This window comes from Thamnophis sirtalis, unplaced genomic scaffold, assembly GCF_051295495.1.
Source record: "Thamnophis sirtalis isolate CommonGarterSnake01/CBP01778 unplaced genomic scaffold, rThaSir2_p1.2 scaffold_8, whole genome shotgun sequence".
NCBI lineage: Eukaryota > Metazoa > Chordata > Lepidosauria > Squamata > Natricidae > Thamnophis > Thamnophis sirtalis.
In genome coordinates this window covers 72,522,953-72,529,642 of record NW_028261388.1, presented here as the reverse complement: position 1 = coordinate 72,529,642, position 6,690 = coordinate 72,522,953, and positions in this window count along the sequence as shown.

The window sequence follows — 6,690 nt, the reverse complement described above, 5'->3', positions numbered from 1 at the left end:
AATAAATTATAAGGTTTACAATGTCAGCACATCGTCCTCAACAATCTGAGTCCTCATTTTACCAACCTCAGAAGGATGGAGGGCTGAGTCAACCTTGAGCCGGTTAGGATTGAACTCCAGATTGTGGGCAGAGTTTGCCTGCAATACGGTGTTCTAACCACTGTGCCACCAGGGCTCTTAAGTTCTTCTTTAAGTAGCAAGTATGTATTGTCTACAGGCCATAAGTTATAACTACATTTCCCCCCCCCCCATAGGTGGTAAAGATAGGTTATGACTAATATGGTAGGTATGTTATTGTTTAAAGCAATTATTATTAAAGAAAAATACTGTAAATTATATTTCTTGTGGGGTCCTTGATCTTCTTGCAGATATTTCTTTACCAAACTAGGCAACTTCATCAGCTCTGGTAGGGAGTAGAGTTTGTTCACATTTTATATACTGATGGCTTGTCAGTTTTGGTGGGTGTGGTCTTGCTGGTTCCTTGATTGGTCTGTTTACTGTTAGTTTATTTTTTGTCTGAGTTGGTAGCTCTTCTATCGCCTATGTTCAATGTTTGTTCAATGTTTATTACACTTGTATGCCGCCCTATTCCCGAGGGACTCAGGGAGGCTAACAAACAAGGTGGGGAGGGGGGAAATACAAAAAACAAACAAAGACAAAAACAAATACAAAAAACAGCTTAAAAACAACGCAACAGTCACAACAATTCAAGTGGGGCTGGGAACTCATCAGCCCCAGGCCTGCCGGAACAGCCAGGTCTTAATAGCTTTGCAGAAAGCCTGAAGGGTGGTGAGGGTCCGGATCTCCATGGGGAGATCGATCCAGAGGGCCGGAGCAGCCACAGAGAAGGCCCTCCCCCGAGGGGTCGACAGTCAACATTGGCTAGCGGATGGTATTCGGAGGAGGCCTAATCTGTGGGATCTAATTGGTCGTAGGGAGGTAATTGGCAGGAGGCGGTCTCTCAAGTACCCAGGTCCAATACCATGTAGGGCTTTAAAAGCCTAGCTTCTTTAATTATGTCCCTGCCAGAATCACCTTGCAGATAGACAGGAGATTTTGCTTCCCTCCCCCCTCTCATATTCACCTAGCAAGTGGAAGAGGCAAGCAGTTCTTGGCACATCTTGAAAGGTAAACAGGATTGCCCTGATTAGAATTTAGAGGGGATGCACTCTGGGAATCCCAGGGATGTTAACTGAAGTGGAAAGTTAAAGAATTATCCCAGAAAAAGGCACTGCAAACCACTGCAGTAATCCTGTCAAGAATTGCTACATTGCTGCAGTCAACGGAAGTCAAGCACAATTTGAGAATGTCTTCACTTCAGATAAACTGTCAATAATTGATGGATTTTCTCCTAGGTATGTAGAATCCTGCCTATTAGCCAGAAGAAGATTTATAAGGAGAGAAATGGATCAGAGACATGCAAAATTGGAAGCTCTGTGACATTAGGTTAGGCCTGTAAGTCACTATTTATCTTTCTAACTGCTAACATTTATACAAGGCATAGTCAATCTTGATGTTAGCATTTTAAGTTAAGGTTGTTTAAATGTGGATCTGCACTAACATAACTTTCAAAAACGAGGCATGTGAGTTCAATTCCCATTTGGGGAAGGCACATAAATAAAGCAGGATGACTTACCAGTTTCTTCCAATACAATAATTTCTTTATTGCTAACATATTCTTCAAACAAAATGACACTTATGCATATGGACATTAACAGATGGAGCACACCAAAATCAAACCGACTATATTATTGATACAAGGAGGTGCAGAGTTCAGTTATAACGGCAAAGATATGGCCAAGGGCTGATTCTGGGACACATCACAAGCTGCTCACATGCATGTTCCACATCAAGATAAAGCAGAAGAGGCCAACTAGTTCTCATAGTATGATCTTCAGCATATACTCACCATTCTCAAGGAATCATTTTGAAGTCCTGAACTTTATTGCTACAGAACTAAAAGAACTGTGGAATGAAATGAAAGAAGCTGTTAAGGATGACTGTAAAAAGAGACTACCCAAAAATAAGAAAAAGTAGAAACTAACCTGAGTGACTTATTGTGTCTCAACCATGTCAAGCTGTGAAATGTCGTTCAGGAAATGGGAAGCCCAGAGCATATCATTATCCTCATGAGAAATCTATACATGGGACCAAAAAAAAACAACAACAACCCTACAATCCAATGGAACATGATAAAACTGACTGGTTCAAAGTCATTAAAGGCGCAAGATGCTTGTGTCAGCATTCCAAGTATCATGTAGAATTAAATCAGAGTCCAAGGCAAAACGATCCTTAAAGTTCCAATTTAATAAAGCAGACATCTTAGCACATCTGTGTTAATCCCAATTCTGGAAATGACATCAGAATTCCACCCAGTTAAAAGTTCATGATCTTGTCCCCACACCCACAATCCATCACATGGTCCAATCTTCTTCTTCCACGCTGGCATCCACACCCAGCTGCTTCCGGTCAGGTGTAAAAGTGCGGAGACAAAAGATGACCTTGGTCTTCTAGAAAAGAATGACAACAATACATTCCACAATCCTACTCCTTTCTATTCCCCCCTTCCCAACTACTACACTAATGAAAAAGCATAATGAATTAGGAGAAAGTGTGGCAGGCCAAATATCCTAACAGGAATATAATTGCAGGCCTGACAGCATGTGTGCGACCACACATACAGACATTCACATACCCAGCCTATGTGAAGAATATATATGGGGGGAGGATTGGGAGAAGGTTACTGTATTTATAAAACTGGACCCCAAAAAATCAGTTACCTGTGTGATGCTGATAACACAACTGTGGAAGTATTCTGGAAGTTCTAATAATAAAAATCAAGTAGTACAGGGAAAAATGATTAAATATAAATATAAAGAAGATCATACTAATGACAACAGATGCAGCAACCAGCCTTAAAATAACAATGAAGATCTCAAAGTGGTGGATAGCTTTGAGGAATCAGCTATCAACAATAAAGGAGACAGTGATCAAGAAATAGGCCACCAAGTTGGTAACAATGAAAGCCTTGGAAAAGACATTCTGGTGCTGTGATATATCTATACCTATAAAGATCAGAATTTTGCAGGCACTGGTTTCCTCTATGGAAAGAAAAACTGTACTTTCAAGCAATAGAATAGGAAGAGTATTTGCATTTTTGAACAAATATTGCTGTCAAAGACTCTTATAGCTAGACAAGAAGATAAACAAATGAATCATAGGAAAAATGAATTCAGAATTGTCATTCAAAGCTTAAATGACCATGAGTCTATTATCTTATTTTAGGCACATTAGGCAAAAAACTAGCTCTCTTGAGAAATCTGTAATGCTTGGAAGGTAGAAGGAAAGAGAAGGTAGAACAGTGATTGGGTTCAAATAATTTAACAACCGGTTCTCTGCCCTAATGACCAGTTGGTTAGGTGGGGCTCGGTGGTCATGTGACTGTTTAGGTGTGGCCAACTCAATGTCACTCAGGTCGATGGGCGCTTCACCTTAGCTGTTACAATGCAATTAGGGTTAACCAGAGAGGCAGTTTCTGTAAGGAGGGCAATAACGTTTAGGCTAGAAACAGCCCCAGAATGTTTCCTTCCTGCCTTCCTTACAGGATTAGCCCTGTAAAGTAGGAAAAAAAAACAAAAGGAGATTTCCTCCAACAACCGGTTCTCCGAACTGCTCATAAAGTTAACAACCGGTTCTCCCGGATAGTTGGGAGCTGGCTGAATCCCACCACTGAGGTAGAAGGAAAGAGAAGAGCATATCCAGTGGCAACATGCATGGTCTCAATTCCAGCAGTGATGAGTACATTGTTGGAAGACAAGAAGGAGCAGGATAGGAACAGATTATCCTGTTATATGAACCCTGGCTTGATGGCACATCAGCATTCAATCAAAAACAATTGAGAAAGGTGTATATAAATAGCTCATGTGTTATAAAGCTGTGACAACACACAGCGCTCTTATTGTCTGTGTTTCATCCTCATTCTGTGCACAATGGTCATATTACTCATCTCTCCAGGTTTTGAAATTTTTCCTTTAAATCTAGAGAAGTTCTCCAAAGTTGTTTTCTGTCCAAATATCCAGAGAAACTCACTACAGACACTTAAAAAAAAATATTGTGGTTCAAACTGCCTTCAAATTCTTCTGCCCTAACAATTACTGTTCTTAAGGCAGTTTTATTCCCCAGTTATAATTTTCATCTTCTTTTCTAACAATCTTTTCCTGTATTTGATCTTGCTATATTGCTCTATATTGCTATTGCTTTCTAAGGAGACAAAAGAAGTAGTGTTTTACTCCTGCAGTCTTTTAAACTACCATTTTATGCAATGCTTATTACAGTTACACTCGATGATCTTTCCACAAGAAACATCTATATTGCAAACACACAAACACACACACACACACACACACACACAGAGAGAGAGACTGACACACAGAGAGAGAGAAAGAGAAAGAAAGGAAGAAAGAAAGAAAGAAAGAAAGAAAAAAGAAAGAAAAAGAGTGAGAGATGAAAGAAAAAAGAAAAAGGGACAGAGAGACAAAAGGAAGGAGAGAGAGAGAAAAAACACATGGCCTGCAAGCCACACCCACCAGGTCACATGGCTGGCAAGCCGCTCCCACAAACGAGGCCACACCCAGAGAGTAGGTTCCAAAAAATTTTGAAACACACCACTGAAACACACCAAGATTGCCTGAATCCTCTGATAAGCTGTTGTTGACAAAATCTAAGTGATGTAGTAGACATCATGGAATAGGAAGAAGTTCAGCCTTCTATTAATTTGTAACAACTGCCAACAATTTCAACTGAACTTGTGAAGAAGATATGCAGATTTGCTGCTACTTCACCGTGTTTCTGTTCTTTTGGTCCAGTTAAGTAGAAAGACCACTCTTACCTTCACATAAGGCTTATTCTATCTCAAGCTGTTCCTTTCCAGATGTCTTGAGGCTTCCGTTTCAAAGAACGTTAGTTGAGAATTATGGAAATAAAAATAAGACACATCTAGAAGCTAGCTGCTAAGTTAGGGAAAGCTAGGATATACTTGTGGCTACTATTGCTTCTGCAACTACTTATCTCAACCATCATTTTACTATGCACACAAGATGTTTGTATATATATATTACTTGAGAAGAAATCTAACAGTTCAGAAGAATATATCAGAAAAGAATCATAGCACATTCCATAGCGTAGACAGTTAAATCAGCTCCCTTTCAAAAAGGTAAAGAGAAATATATCAAAAATTATGAAATTAATATGACTGGAAATTATATCCCTTGTAGGTTGGCTCACACATAAAGCATTTATCTAGCAAAATTCTCTTCAAATTCATATGGTATCCATTAGCATTGCACTTGACTATTGGAAAAATCTAGCTCAAATAAAATATATTTTTACATGACATTTTAACACTGTATTTTTTTACTATCTTGCCTTCATTATGCATATACTTTGTTCATTTTCTCAGTCCAGTTGATGGTGTTGCTAATTGGAAATCACAGAACATCCATCATAACCAATAACCAAACAAGATGCAATGTACATCCAGCACGCGCGCGCACACACAGAGTGAGGGTAATCCAACAAACAAGTCAGATATTGGAAAAATGTGCCAGTGTTTTTTCTTTATATTTATTATTTGTATTGTGTGCTATTTCACAACACTATTGGGAATGGAAAAATATTTAACTATTTTGTGTCTGAACTATCTTGTCACTACCAATGGATGATAAAACGGAGTAAAAATAGTTTTTAGTTAATATACTATACCGGAGTCTGGTTCTTGTGAAATTTATGATGAGCTATGCATAAATACAGAAAAATGAATCAAATCTATAAACCCCCTCTAATTCCACTCCTTTTCCACCCTCCTTCAGGGACCCAGATTTAATAAAATTATATACAATTTGTATGGAAGGCTATAGAAACATTACAATACTAACAGGAATCCTCGTAATTTTAAAAAATAAGCTCAGTAGACACTAATAAATTGGTTTACTACATACATTGAGACACTAAACTTAGGAATTGAGTTATGAAGACCGTGTACACAGAACAACTGAGTAGTCGGGGGGGGGGGATCAGCATGTTCAGGAAAACTCCAAGATTTGAAAAAGTTTAAAAATAGAAAAAATAAGCTCTAAATCAAAACCGACCCCCATCTGCCAGAAATCTCTCACAAAAAGAATTGGGATGGGGGGGGGGGGGGGTTGCTCAAATCATTCCAGGTTTTGGCTTATTGGTTACAGGGATGAAGGGATGAGAATGCCTTAAAAGAAGGCATGGATGCATTCAGCACTCAACAGGAATATTCCGCCTTTCAATGTTTATTGAAAATCTCAAGTCTCTTTTCCTAAAATTCAATAATTACTGTAAATGTATAATAGTAACTAAGAAAAGTGGTTAGAATGCATGCATACATACAATTGTTTCTGCAGGTGTCAAATTGCATCTTCATGAAACCATTACATGGAAGTTGATTTTAATTAACAGACTGGTTCCTTGGTTGCAAATCCAGATGTACTCATAAGAAAAGAATATGTCACAAAATATTTACTGGTCCTAAATATGAAAAATGTCTCCAAACATATCAAAGAACTCATTGAGCCATCAAGAATTGTCAGAAGAATATTTACTGAACCAAAGCATCATGGATTTAGAACAAATTTCTGCTCTGCAAATTTTGAAGTTGTTGTTATT